The following is a 15,914-nucleotide window of genomic DNA, read 5'->3' on the forward strand; positions in this document are numbered from 1 at the left end:
TATAAGGTTGAAATTATTAAGTGCACCTTTGACTAGACATGGAAAGATTAAGAAAATGTTACATTTTTAGGCAATATCTTCATTGTAATGATTCATTAGGGAAAGTCGTTAACACCCGTAGGAAATAGCAGAGCATGGAAATGATTCTATGAGCTTGCATGGAATAGGTTAACTCTAGCTTTAATTGGCATGAACTTTATTTAACTACATTGTAGTTAGGAAAGGATTGCATGTTGCACATTCGTCATGCGTAAAATTCATTCATCAAGAGTTGTATTTAGGGAAAGGCTGCATGGTTTATTAAAGCATGAAATTTTAAAATCTTAGAAAAAGAACTGTGGGCATGATTCTTGAATGTAAGTCCTAGTAGGTTCAATGAAAGTTATTCTGCAATTTGTCAGGTGTAGTTAGCATTATTGCAAATTTAGTGGTACGAAAAAGCAATTAATCACGTGTTCACGTGCATTGTGATATGTTGCATCTAGTTTCTCCTTTAGATGAGGTTAACATCTCTAGGAATGATTCGTCCTTGTTGCAAGACAAGTAGATCGAATTATCTAAATCATCTAACCCACAAGGGATTCGTATAGGCATGATTCAATCGATACAATAAATACCCCAAGTGCTAGCTAGGGTTTAGCTCATTAATGATTTGGCCTAGTTTCGCACTTGTTGCCAAGTCAAAACCCTCATACACAAAGGTCCAACCCACATTCACGGAATGTAGGGTTAAGAGGACGCTCATGCAAGTAACGATCTAGGGTTCCTACCCTAAGGATCATTCGTTCAAATGTTAAAACTGAGTTTGAGTTTGGAATCCCTAGGACCTGTCGGCCTAGTGCAATTAGGATTTGATTGGGTAAGAAGACACCCTAAACCCTGCTTCTTGTCTAATCATAATTCCTTGACCAGAAAACACCTTTCAATGGGTGAAATGATCCCTTGGAATAGATGCAACACTTGTGCAACAAATTGCAAGGTCGCATGGTCTTGTGGTTTGATCACAAGAGAGTTTTGCCATTCCTTCGAACGAGGTTGGCAAGTTCTTGTGCTAGTTTAATGTGCAAGAGGATGAGTAGTCATCCTGTTACATCACCTTTCTTGGGGAAAATTGCCAGGATAAGGAAAGTTAGGTATTTGCTTGGAAGCAAAGGATCAATCAATTTAAAGTGACATGGTCGCCAGGATTTACTATTAATAAAACCTAAGTATTGGTTAAGTTGGGTTAACAGGGTATGGCCCTAACTCAAGGACAAAAGGGTTAACAAACAAACCCTTGGGGATCTTGCAAAGTCGCAATTGATCTCGGATCGAATGTTGGATGCATTCGGAGAGAAGGATTCACTCCTTAGTAGCTAGCCAAATAAACAACCACTGGAAATGATTGTGCTTGTAACAGTTTAGGAGCACTGTTTACATTGTTTGCTTAAGGAACTAAAGGATGGAAAGATATTTAATGCTTCAGGTTGAAGGCTTGAAGGGAGAGGTAGCTTCAGTTACTCCCAACTGTCTGCCTGACCCTAACCAAGGGGGTTGTTAGCCGTGCCGGGAATGTGGACCAAACCTGCCGCATGAGGTCTCTCCGTTGAGTGCTACTTGGATCAGGAGTGTCAAGAATCGCGTGGTGGGGGGAGTTGCTCAAGATGATGCGCCGAACACACACAGAATGCACAAGGAGAAGCTCACTCAAGAGACAAGAAGAGAGATGGAGGCTAAAACGTTTTCTTGCTGATTTCTTCTTCTTCTTCCACACTCTTTACAATGTACACAAAGTATAGATAAGATGCAATATAAAGGAAAGTGGCCTACTAAGTCAAACAATGCATAACCGACTACACTAGTCGACTGGCGCTATAACTATGCCAGCTGTAAATAGGTGTAACAACCTAAATATAATAAGTAATGAGTCAGTGGCCATGTGAGAGTCATAATGACCACCGACGTGCTAAGTGTAGACGTGTGGACCCATCTAACCTGGCGGTCCATCATCAATGTCCACATGTGTTGAGCTTGTCAACTTTCACTCCCCCTCAAGCTCAATTGCATCTCTGAAACTCCAAGTAAGCTTCGAAACTTTTGAAGCTTCTCTGTACCCAATGCCTTCATGAAGATATCAGCTATCTGATCCTGTGTGCTGACATACACCAAGTCAATCTCACCTACTAGTACCTTCTCTCTCACAAAATGGTAGTGTACCTCAATATGTTTTGTCCTGGCATGGAACACAGGGTTCCTAGTCAACTATATACTACTCATGTTGTTACAATAAATGACAACTGGACCTTCCACCTGCACATCCAAATCAGCCAATAACTTTTGCAGCCATACTACCTCACATGCTACAATAGACAACCTCTGTACTTGACAAAGTAACTGTAGATTGCTTTTTGCTGCTCCAAGCAACTACCGCACTACCAAGAGAGAACATGTATCCACTGGTAGATCTTCTATCAGACATACTACCAGCCCAATCTGCATCTATGTATCCAAACACCTGTACATCTATACCTGCCTCATAGAAAAGTCCATAATGTAATGTGGACTTCACATATCTCAATATGTGTCTGACTGCATCCAAGTGTGGCTTTCTAGGTACTTGCATAAACTGACTCACAAGACCAACATCATAGCTCAAGTCTGGCCTTGTAATGGTCATGTAGATCAAACTCCCCACTATCCTCCTGAACATAGTAGGGTCTTCTATGTCATCCCCAATATCAGCACTCAACTTTACATTCTGCTCCAACGGAACTGAAAGTGGTTTGCATGCTGTCATACCATACTTGGACAACATATCCAAGCCATACTGTCTTTGGGACAGCCATATACCATCATCACATCTGATCACCTCAATGCCAAGGAAGTACCTTAGCTCACCTAAATCCTTCATCTCAAACTTCATCTTCAAATAGCCCTTGACTTCAACAATCTCACTATCACTATCACCTGTAATAATCAAGTCATCCACATAGATGACTATGATGACCAAACCTGCATCTCCCTTTCTCACATAAAGTGAGTGATCAGCATCAGAAACATAAAAGTAAATATTGACAAGATACTCTCTGATCTTGTCAGACCATGCTCTAGGTGCTTGCTTGAGCCCATAGAGTGCCTTCTTCAACCTGCACACATATGTGGGATGCTCTAAATCTTCATAACCTGCTGGCTGATCCATATACACTTCTTCCTACAAATCACCATGCAAGAAGGCATTCTTCACATCCATTTGCTGCAACCTCCAACCTTTGGCTACTGCCAAAGCAATCACACATCTGACAGTTGTCATCCTAGCAACTGGACTGAAGGTTTCATCATAATCTATGCCATATGTCTGAGCATAGCCTTTTGCAACCAGCCTAGCTTTGTACCTGCTAATAGAACCATCTGCATTGTGCTTAATCTTATAAACCCACTTACATCCAATAGCTTTTTTTCCCTTTGGCAATGATACTAGATCCCAAGTCTTATTGGCCTCTAATGCAGCCATCTCCTCATCCATTGCTACATCCCAATGAGCATGACCAACAGCCTCCTCAAAACATGTAGGCTCAACATCCTCAACTAGTTTCACCATATAAGCATAATGGTGAGCTGCATAACCTTCAAAACCAAATCTTTTAATAGGGTATCTCACCCTGCTAGACCTGCGTACCACTGGATTACTCAATGGAGTCTTTGCATTAACGCGTGCTCTCTGCACACCTGGAGTCCTCTCACTGAAGGAATGCCAAGCTCATCATCCAAGCTCTCTGAGCCACTGGAGTCTCCATCAAGAATTGCATCAATGCCTTCTGACACTTTACTCTTTCCTTTGTCTTTACCTATAGTGCTACTAGATGCACCTGAAGATGTAGAGCTACTCCTTAGTCTCCCAGACCAAGGACTACCAGATGATGTCTTTGGTCCACTAAGAGTTCCTGATTCTTGCTTTTCAGCCTGCACATGAGTGTCATGATCATCATCATCATCCAATGCATCACCACTAGATGCATACCAACTACTCATTTCATCAAAGATATCCCTGCTCACTCTGAACTTACATGTGACAGGGTTGTAACAGCGATACCCTTTCTGCTCTAAAGAGTATCCAATAAAGACACACTTTTCAGCCTTTGGATCCAGTTTCTTCCGCAACTCATCTGGCACATGAACATACGCAATGCAGCCAAACACTTTCAAGTGTGAGACATCAAGCTTCTTACCTGTAAAACATTCTTCGGGGGTCATACCATGAACTGCAGCTGTGGGAGTTCTGTTCATAATATAAACAGCAGTATGAACAGCCTCAGACCAAAAATGCTTAGGCATATTCTTTTCAGCCATCAAGGCACGTGCAACTTCTGCAATATGCCTGTTTTTCCTTTTTGCAACCCCATTTTGCTGTGGGGTATACCTGCATGTGAACTGTCTCTTTATCCCATGAGACCTCAGAAAATCACTGAACTCATTTGAGAGGTACTCTCCCCCTCCATCTGACCTCAAGCACTTTACTTTCAAGCCTGTTTCTCTTTCAATTGCAGCCTTGAAAGTTCTAAAGTGCTCAAAAGCTTCACTCTTTTCCTTCATAAAATATACCCACAGCTTTCTAGAACAATCATTAATGAATGTGACAAAGTATGAACTACCTCCAAGAGATACATTTTGTGTAGGCCCCCAAATGTCTGTATGCACAACATCAAGGATATTTCTACTTACATCTCTGTCATGTGAAAAGGGTTGTCTTACCTGCTTACCAAACTGACATGCTTCGCATACCTTATGAAATTCTGCAACTTTAAATATAGGCAAACCTGTAACCAACCCTTTGGACTGCATTAATTTCAGCCTTTGTACATTTGCATGTCCAATGCGTTTGTGCCAAATTTCAATGTCTGCAACAACACCTTTTCCTTTGGCATACATAGCAGCATTCGTAGTAGGAATTCCAGCATCCAGAGTAAACATGCGTCCAACTCTACTTCCCTTTGCTACCAACCTGCACTTGTCATTGAAATCTTCTACAAAGCAGCCCTTTGCATTAAATCTGACTTGCAGCCCTTGCTCTACCATTACTAACACCAAGTTCTTTGTAATAGATGGCACATGCAATACATCTGAAAGACTCTTTTTCTTACCATCATGCAAGGACAAGGGAACTTTTCCAATGTGTGAAATTGGGTGGCATGAGTCATCACCCGTTTGCACATAACCTGCATTTTGCAAATCCTGCATCTCTCCAAACCATTCTGCATGGCTGGTCATATGATTGGATGCACCTGAATCAACATACCAAACATCTTCATGTGTTCCCTTTCCTGTAACAGCATTCAGCATATGCTGCATAACAAACAAACGTTCATTTTTGTCTTCATTCTGTCGTGAAGACAATGCATAGTTTCCTTACTGCAACTTACCACTGCGAATATCATCTTTCTTAGCATAACATTGGGCTGCAATATGACTTGTTTTGCCACAGTAGTGACACACAATACCAGAATTGTTAGAGCCTCTATTTTGCCATCCACCTCTTCCTCTAAAGCTCCCCCTGCCTCTAAAGTTACCATGACCTACTGAAACCTGCATATCACCAAATTGCTGATTCAATCTGTTTTGTTGGTTGTCACTACCATGTCCTGTACCGCGGCCTCTTGAAGAGAACCTGCCACGTCCCCTTCCTGAACTAGAGTAGAAAGCTTGGACCTGTTCACCACTTCTTTCAGATATCTCACTCTGCATGTTGATCTCTTCAGTGATCATAAGGGAGACCAACTCATCGAAATCTGGAAATGGCTTTCTGACATGTATGGAAGTTACAAAAGACTTCCAAGCCTTTTCATTGTTAAGTCCACCCAAGGTAGACGACACCAAATCATCATCATCGGGCATTGCATCAATCGCTACCAATGCATCTGCAATGCTTCTTACCTTCAGTGCATACTCATTGATAGACATCTTCCCTTTCTTCAATGTATTCAACTCTTGCTTGAGTTGAATCTTTCGTGCCTTTGTATTTATAGAAAACATACTTTCAAGTATGGTCCAAGCTGCATATGAATTCTCTACATTTCTAATGTGTCCTAGTATATTATTGTCAATTACTACAGACAACCAATACATGACCTTCTTATCTTTTGCATTCCATTCTTTCCGTGCCTTTGTCTCTTCTGCCGTTGGAGGATCACTCATTTCCGGCTCCTTTTCTTCACCTGAAACAAACTCGTAGAGGCCTTTTCCAATAAGGAAGTTCGTGACACAGAACTTCCATGAAGGGTAGTTGTTCTTGTCGAGCTTCTCAATGATGGGGCTTCCATTGTTCTCTGCCATTATCACAAAATTAATACCAACAGCAACCAAATCTTCTGCAATCCTTGACCTATAGTGCACAGCAATACACCAGACAGCCTTTTTTACTGTCTGCTCAACAATACATGCAATCTGTAACCTGTTTGCAGATAAACCTTGTGTTTACTCACTGATAAACACCTTTTAACTTACAGATCTGAAATCTGTAACCTGTGCACCCACTTTCGGTCAATATAGTCGAAGTCACAGCATACCCTGAAACTGCTGTGCGCAACCTTGTAGCTCTAAAACGGGCCCTAAAACGGCCTCAAATGTCCAAAATAACTGCGGGAAAGCCCTAAAGGGCAAATATGCAGAATATATACAGTGCTCTTCGCACACACTAAATCTCACTGCAATCTGAAATTTTTGCTATGCCCTGCTTCCGGTGCCTCCACAGGCACTATCCAAGAGAAAGAGTGGAAGGATGGGAGAGCTTCTTACCCGTGGCTTGCTTGCTCGAACCTTGCTTCTTCTCCTTTGCTTCAACCTTCGAAATTAGCCTCTCTCAGTGGTGCAGCTCTGATACCATATCAAGAATCGCGTGGTGGGGGGAGTTGCTCAAGATGATGCGCCGAACACACACAGAATGCACAAGGAGAAGCTCACTCAAGAGACAAGAAGAGAGATGGAGGCCAAAACGTTTTCTTGCTGATTTCTTCTTCTTCTTCCACACTCTTTACAATGTACACAAAGTATAGATAAGATGCAACATAAAGGAAAGTGGCCTACTAAGTCAAACAATACATAACCGACTACACTAGTCAACTGGTGCTATAACTATGCCAGCTGTAAATAGGTGTAACAACCTGAATATAATAAGTAATGAGTCAGTGGCCATGTGAGAGTCATAATGACCACCGATGTGCTAAGTGTAGACGTGTGGACCCATCTAACCTGGCGGTCCATCATCAATGTCCACATGTGTTGAGCTTGTCATCTCAACAAGGAGGACACTTGGGTGCCAGGGGGGCTCTAGCTGTAAATCCCTTGCCTTCTGGGCCCTACACAAGAGGCCAACGTGACTCGGGATTGGATCTCGAGGCCTGTCTACTAGTCTACGGGCAAAAACTTGGATTGGTAATCCTTGTGGATTGCTGGATAGCCTTCGAGTAGATTATGGATTAACCTACGGGCTGGACTTTATGGATGTATTCCAAAGATAAATAAGATAACCTGTTGTAAAGGAACTTGTTTGACACCGTTGTTCTATGTCAAGTGCTAAGATTACGTGAAGCAACCAGTGTCTAACTGGCTAATTATTAATGAAGTTGCTTGATGCATGTCCAACTAAATGTGGTAGATAATTAGACAATTAAAGCAACCTTGAGGAAAGTGCTGTGGATGTGGCCATGGGTCTATCCTACGGATGGGTGAACCTGGTTGGCTGGGAACTTTTCTCAATCGAAATGGACAGTAAGGAGCTCTTCTCGAAGGAAATGAGCAGCAAGGGCGTTGACCTAAGGTTTAGGTTACTAGAATCCCGATTTATGTTGTTTTAGGGGAACAGAATGGGACTATGCCTTATGGGCAGAGAGATTGAGCCTTGCATCCCTCTCGTTTCCCATTCTCCTTTAACCAAGTGTAGCATGAATCCACCCCCTGGCGTTTCTACGTAAAGTAGTTCTCTTGGGGTTTGATGCTAGCTGTTGATTAGAAAAGTGACCATTAGGGGAAACCTTGATTCAGGTCGGGTCCTAGGTGGGAGCGGCCGGAATACTTCCGCTACGTGGCAGACACGGTGTCGTAGATTTCGTGTAAGGGCTGCTGAACATGGAGTTCAAGGTACAGCTGGAAGAGACTAACAAGAAGAACTCAAATTTTTGATGTCAAAGTTCACTATATTACTTGTCAAATGAGTTACAAGAAATTCATGTTCAGAATAATATATCTCATAAACTGTTTACATTCAGGTTTTTGAAGACAGTTATGTCTTTAGCATATAGGCTTGCATTCAGAATTCAGCAAGTCTGTGTGGAGGAAGGATTCAGTTGTCTTTGTAATGTCAAAACTTAGAATCATCAGAACAAACAGCTATGAGTTTGTCATCTTTCTCATCCTGTTTTTATCATTGGCATAAGACCAATTTTTCTTGTTCGAAGGAAACATCCTGGAACAACAGGTTTTTTGCATAAGGGCCAGCACATTCATGGAATCATTATCCTCACAAAAAGTTCAGTGAGTAAAGCCATAGTTTTGAGGGATCACCACTGATGAATACACCATTCAATCAACCTTGATGTTTGTTGTCTACAGCTACAGTAGCCCTCCAGGCATACAAAGAACAGAAAATGTAGCCTTCGCATCATAGCCAGTGTCGCTGCATATACAGAACCACACACAGCAATTCACAAAAGCAAAATACTTCAGCCTCTTCTACCTCCGATGGAATAATCATACACGCCAACCACTGGATTCTACTCTTGGGCAGTCCATATCAAGATCAAATAGTAGTACCATCTCTGAAAGCTCTTTTGTTACAATACACACTCACAACTACCTCCTTTCTATAGACACTGAAATCTGCTCTTGTAACAAGGCTACAAATTTACTTTAATTGTAGGTACACATTCACTCATCTGTCTGCTCCAAGGGTGTCAAGCTCTGATATTGCTTCATCAAAGGCCTGCTTTGTCATTGTACAAGTCCGATCTGGAGAGTTAAGAATCTCATAATAGAAAACTGAAAAATTCAGAGCAAGCCCAAGACGGATCGGATGAGTAGGAGCTAGCTCTGCTGTTGCAAGTTCCTGAGCAGTTTTGTAGGCAAGTAAGGTATTTTCTGCCGTTTTCTTACGCTCAGCACCCGTCTTGAACTCAGCAAGGTAACGATGTTAGTCTCCCTTCATCTTCAGATAAAATACCTTCGATTCGGCAGCGCTTGCAATAGGAATTAGGAGACTATCCAAGAGCTCCAGGATGTTGCTGCAGATTTTACTCAGTTCTGCCTCCACCTTGGCCCTGTACTCCTTGATGAGAGCGACATGCTCTTCGTTGCCCTTGCTCTCTTCCTTCTGCTCGACCAAGGAAACAATGCGCCAAGAGGCCCCGACGTGCTCCGATCAATATGAGGGTATAATCAATGCCCTACGGCCGGTTTGCACTCAGTATCGCACCTTCCCTGCGCAGCTCCTTGACTATAGCAGCCAGAGCCTCCGGATTGACCCCATGCTCATACAGGACGATGAGGATGTCTAAGTTTTTATGATCAAGGCCCGTTTTTGAGGAGATTGAACATAAGATAGGCCAGATTAAGAGCTTCTCTTGCTCTTTTCCACTTGTGTCTCGAACTTCCGGGCTCCAGATTCTGTAAGGGAAATGATCTCCCCAGTCGAATCTCTGACGTTTCAAATTTTCCGACAATCCCTCCCTGAATAGCTTCACGACAGCTCTCTCTCTCCTTCTAATCCAGGCCGCTCCTCCCCTCTTTTCGTTTCCAAACGCGTCCTTCCTTTTCCTGGCTTTTCTGCCAGCCCGCCATTGATAGCATTTCAAAAATACCTCTCTTTTCTTAGCTTTTTCCCTCATTCCGACACAAGTTTATTTACACCAATCATGGATTGTATGTGGACTTTGACATTAGAATCCACAAGGCATCCTCTTGCTAGCATTTCCTTTAGAACTTCTTGTACCTTATCTTTAAGACAGGCCACACCATAGGCCTCTAACATCAGATTGTATGTGAGTGAATTTTGCACCAATACCACCAGTTTGCTTCATTTCTTGATAAACACGTTCTGCCTTTTCCATTTGTCCACTATTTATGTAAGCCTTTATAAGCATATTAAAAGTAGCATGTGCAGGCCGCACATTCGCAGCCTTTGCCCTGTCGAACAAAGACTCCACTTCTTTATAGCACTTCAATTGCAAATACATATTCATGGCACTGTCAAAACATGGTTGGAGTGGTTTGAGGTCAGTCTTCTCAACTTCAGATAGTAACTCCAGAACATGATCAGTGTGCAATGCATTAAGGGAATATATATATTGGATGCAGATTATTAAAATGCACCACACAAACAATGAATCACACGCAGAATTTTACACAAATGCACAACAAAAGAAATGGAGGTGTATACGACTCGGATGCGCAGCAACACGACATCCACCCCCTCTAAACCTGCGCATCCTCCGGATGTGCCAACTATCCAGGATCATTCAAGTCCACAAACAGGTCAAGTCCATCTTCTGATTCTAGTAGACCTGTTTCTCCATCGGCTTCATCATCTATGTCTTCTGTCTCATCAGCTTGTCTTTCTCCTATCTCCTCTTCTTCTGTCAATGCTTCAAGTGCATATTCTTCATCCTCTCTTCTCTTGAAAATCTTGACTCGTTTTCCAGCAATAGGCACCCTCAATAATGTTCCATCTAATTCAGCTAGCTCATAGGTACCATTGTCAAAAACCTTTTTCACTTCATACGGTCCAAACCATCTTTGAACCATTTTTCTCATGCTACTATGCTGATTTTCTAGACTACTGTCATAGACTAGAACCCAATCTCCTTCTTTTATGGCTCTAGGCCTCAAGCGATGCCTTAAATCAAACCTGTCCTTATTTCTGAGACGGGCTGCCTTCAAACGGTCAACGGCTAGCTGCACATCTTCTGTCCTTCTCTCTAGTTGACGAATCCGAAGGGCTAACAACTCTTCCCTTGATAAATTCTCATGCCACGGAAGAACACTCCAAGTGAGAGCACAAATTTCAGTAGGCATGACAGGTTTTTGCCCATACATCAACTCCGCAGGCATGTATCCAGTAGTCACACTATGCGTAGAGCGATCAGCCCACAATGCAAAAGGTAGTAATCTCGGCCAATCTCCAATCCGTCCTCTACAAGCTTTTGCCAATGCTTTAACTATTGGCGGATGTCCTCTTTCACTTTTGCCATTTCCCTCTGGATTATAGGCAGTAGTAAGAGCCAATTTAATCCCAAGCCGTGAGAAGAATTCTCTAGCTTCATCAGCATCTAGCTCTCCACGATCAGCTGTAATCTTGCCTATACAGCCGTACCTGCAAAATATTTCTTCCAACAAGAATTTACATACTGTAGTGGTGGTCTTCGTCCGCAACGGTCTACCTTCAACATAGTTTGTAAGATCCTCCCTAGCCAAGACAAGATATCTCATCTGCCAAAGTCCCACTGGCAAAGTAACCAAGTCTACCACCCACTTGTAATGCATACATAGTGGATAAGTCGGATGCAGCTCATCACGATGTCGCACTAAAGAGTAAAGCTGGCAGTCCCTGCAAGTCTCCACAAAGTGAGAAACATCTTTATACATTCCTTTCCACCAGTATCTTTCTTTGATTTTCTCATAGGTAGCCCACACACCTCTATGTCCAGCCCATGAGCTCTCATGAAACTCTCGCATAATCTGTATTTGCATCGCTACACCACAAACTACTCTCAAGGGCAAGCCTCCTCTCTTTCTTGGATGCTTCCAAAGAAAACCATCTTTCAAGAAATACACATAAGCCTTCCTTCTGATTTTCTTGAATTCATCATCTGTCCAATCAGCTCTTCGAGTTAATGAACTTAGATATTGTCCAATTTGTAGCCATTCATCAACATAAAGTTCTTCAATAAAGGCTTCAACAGTAGATACATGACAATCATGAATAAGGACAGAAGCAGCAAACTCTGTCTCATCATCTTCTGCAAGCATTGACTCCTCATCCTCATATCTCGCTCTAGAAAGCATGTCAGCAACTGGATTATCTTTCCCTGCTATGTGTCGAAATTCTGGATTCAATGATTTGATATAGGCAATCCACCGAAGCATCGCTATATCTGGAGTCGAGCAACTAGTAATCATGCCAAGCAAAGGCAAACAATCTGTTTCCACAATAACTGAAGCTCCAATAAAATATCCTTTGTCACACTTCAGTGCAGTGACTACTCCCCACAATTCTCTTTTAATCTGCGGATATCTCCTTTGTCGCTCATTAAGAACTTTAGCTCCAAAGCAGATTGCATACCTATTTCCATCAGCATCATCCTGTCCCACAGCCCAACCTATGCCAATAGGGCTAGTATCAACTGTCAACATGATCGGCCGTCCACACTGATAATCCGCCTTGCGTAGAGTAGGAGCTGATTGCAACAGCTTCTTGAGCTTACGCATGGCTTTTGAATGCTTCTCATCCCAATGAAATTTCTGCCCCTTTCGAAGCAGCTGATAGAGAACATCTGCAATATGAGCAAAATGAGGAATCCAAATCATGTAAAATACACAAGCTCCCACAAATCTTCGCACCTCTGAAGTAGTCGAGCAATACTCTGCAATCCTGTTTATGGCATCCACCTTTGCAGGAGAAGGTTTTCTGCCATAATATCCAACCATATGCCCAACTATGATGACTTCATTAACAGCAAAGACAGATTTCAGCCCTGAAAGTGTCAAATTTACCTCCTCTAATCGTGTCAATATTTGCTCACAAGCAATCAAGTGGTCAGCCACAAACTGTCTACATCCACACAAATCAAGACTTTCATTCTTTTCTTCTTCTGCACAACCCTTAATAGGCACATCATCTAGAAAAGGCATGGTATACTGCGGAATATAGTCTCGAAGAACTCTATACATAGCATTCATCATATGAGCAACTGAGTTTGTAGCACCTTGAGGCAAGGTACACATCCTTACAAGACCAATAGGTGTCCGCATAGTAGTAATATCCCTGCTTTCCAAGGCAAGCTGAAACTGATCATAACCTGAATACAAGTCACCTAGTGAATAGATGGCTCGTCCTGCAAAAGCCTCAGCAAATTCATCCACAACTGGACCTGTTCCCACATTCCTGATTGTCACTTTGTTCACGAGCTGCATATCCTGAATAAATCTCAAAGTACCATTCTTCTTTGGTACAGTAAACCACCTGTTAGAATAGGGTGCAGAAGAGGGTTCCAAAATCCCCATTTTAATCTTCTCATTCAGCAACTCTATCAGTTTTGACAAGTGTGCTTTAGGCACAAGTATAGGACGTATATTCCATGGTACATGAGAAAAAGTGAAGATGACCATAGGTGCAACCAATTCGGGACTAATGCAGCCAATTTCATGTGGAAAGAAAGCAAATGCCTTACCATGACGTCTAAGCATCTCTCTAAAACATTCTTTTTCCACTGGAAGCAAAAAATCATCATTTCCAATCTTCAATTCTGCAAGAGTTTCAGCTATAAACTTATGTCCAATATTTGCAGGATCCCTCAACATAGGCTGCTTCATAGCTTTTTCAATCTGTTCATCACTATCAGAAGGAAGCGGGCCTGCAACTGGCTTAACCTTCTTATCAACTGTTTTATATTTTGTGTCAACCTTGGCATCATTCAAGCACTCTTTCCTTTGCTGCAATTTCTACAAATTTTCAGCATCTTTCAACTCTGTTGGCTGAAAAATTTCAGCCTTTAGCTCTATGGACTGCATGGGTGCAGTCTGAAACTCTGTATGCAGAATTTTTTCTGCATTCAACTCTGTTGGCTGAATGAATTCAGCCCTCGGCTCTATGGACTGCATAGATGCATCCTGAAACTCTGTATGCAGAAATTTTTCTGCATTCAACTCTGTTGGCTGAATGGATTCAGCCCTCTGCAATTCTATTAGCTGATCAAGATCAGCCATAAATTCAGTTTGCTGAGTTTTCTCAGCCTCTAACTCTGTTTGCAGCATAAAACCAGAAATTTCCTGAAACATATCCAAGGTTTGCACAGGTATGAACTTTGAACCCTTGCATACATCAGTTTTCAGCATTGCTCTCATCTCAAACAATGTATCTGCATAAGACATCCCTTCATACAATCCATCCACATGCTCTTCTGCTTGCAAAATACCTGCATTCTTCAACTCTTTCTCCTTACGACCAATGTACTGCCTGGCAGCTCTAGGCAAATCTGAAATTTTCTGATAACTCACTGAACTATCTGAAGTAAACCCAACAAAGTTATTGGAGAAAGACTGGCTGCCAGGAGGCGAGATCTCCTCTTTTCTCCGCTCCGTACCACTGGCGTCTCGCAAGACAGCGGTACCTAATGAAAATCCAACTCCTTCGCAGGTAGTGGTGCCTCACGCAAGGAGTCCCTGTTTCTCGGATGATTTACCCCAACAGTCATAAACTGAACAGCTCGCATACCATCTTTACTGCGTATCCGCGAATAAGCTGATCCGTCATCCATCACTTTTGTTTCCATTCTTGCTTCTGTAATGAAAGGCTGTCCAAGAATAATCGGATAAGAGCATGAATCCTGAACAAAGCAATGATAATCCTCTTCAACATTACCAATAGAAATTCTGATACTCGGACAAGCAGCATACATATCACCAGAAGTATTATTGGCGGCTCTCATGCGCCAGCCATGCTCTGCATCCATAGGCCACTTGCCACTCTCATAAACACCTCGAGCAATAAGATTAATTTCAGAACCATGATCAACCAAAGCGATCAAGGGAATTTGTTTCTCTCCAATCCTTACCACTGTCTCAGTGGTTGCTCTAGCCCAATGACTTCGTGAAAAATGGCTGCGAGGAATGAGAATAGGGGTCTCATCATCTTCATACTGCATAGGCTGCACTATTTTCTCCAATTGCGGATTAGCAGAAGCATTCTCAACCATCACTGCATCATCATGCTCTTCCCCAAGAGCTCCATGCCACAATCCCTGTAAAGCAGGTCCTTCCATCGCATGTCGTTTCCTCCGCAAAAGATCCTGCATCTGATCCTGTATTTCTCTTCTAGCAATCCCAAGAGCCTCTCCAACAGTAAAAGTGACTTCACTATTCAAAATTCTTTCATGAAAAATCTTACTCATATCCGTTTGCATTTCAAGGTCTGACAAGAGCTTGAATCCTGGCTCTTTTCTTGGTTGCCTCTTTTCTTTCTGCTTGTCTCCCATTGGTTGATCAGAATCTGTTTGAGCTGGAGATTTTGACATAGGTGGTGCTGTAACAGGTGGTGAAACAAAGTCACCCCCTCTAGTCTTTTTGGAGGAGCTAGGACCCTCCTCATCTCTTCTTCTCTTTTCCTCAGCCATGGCATCTAAACCCTGCGTTTTAGCCATATAAGCAAAAATAGAATACCTGTCAACAGGAGAATCCCATCCTGTTTCTCCTCGGATGCTAGAGCCCACACAAGTCATAGTAGAAGTTTGAACTTTCCCTCTTCTCGCTATCTCCAAGGCAGAAGACCATAAAGCAGAGTCTCCATCAGATTTCTGCTCAAGCTGGACTCCAAAAGCTGAAGCATCTCCTCTAACACTCACATAAGCTGATCGCGCAGCCATATCGTCAACAAGCTTCTTCATACCTCCCTTACCAAAGTTCGTGTCAAGAGGAGCGCCAGTCTCTGTCAGCCATATCTTCCCATCTTGTCCCCAGAACACTACATTCTTCTTACGTGCTTCCTGAAAAGCTTCACAATCTCTGCAGTGTTGATGCTCTGTACTATCACACCAAATACATCGACGTCCTTTCCTTTGACCAGCTGGAAACGCAGTCACTGGAGCAGGTGCTACAGCAGGTACCGACATAAGTTGCTCCTTTAACTTACCAACTTCAGCTTTGACTGCTTCAATTGTCAAATCCGCCAAGCCTTT

The sequence above is a fragment of the Lygodium microphyllum genome, chromosome 21, assembly GCF_053477565.2.
Source record: "Lygodium microphyllum isolate KBCC chromosome 21, Lygodium_microphyllum_v1.1.10, whole genome shotgun sequence".
Classification (NCBI taxonomy): domain Eukaryota; kingdom Viridiplantae; phylum Streptophyta; class Polypodiopsida; order Schizaeales; family Lygodiaceae; genus Lygodium; species Lygodium microphyllum.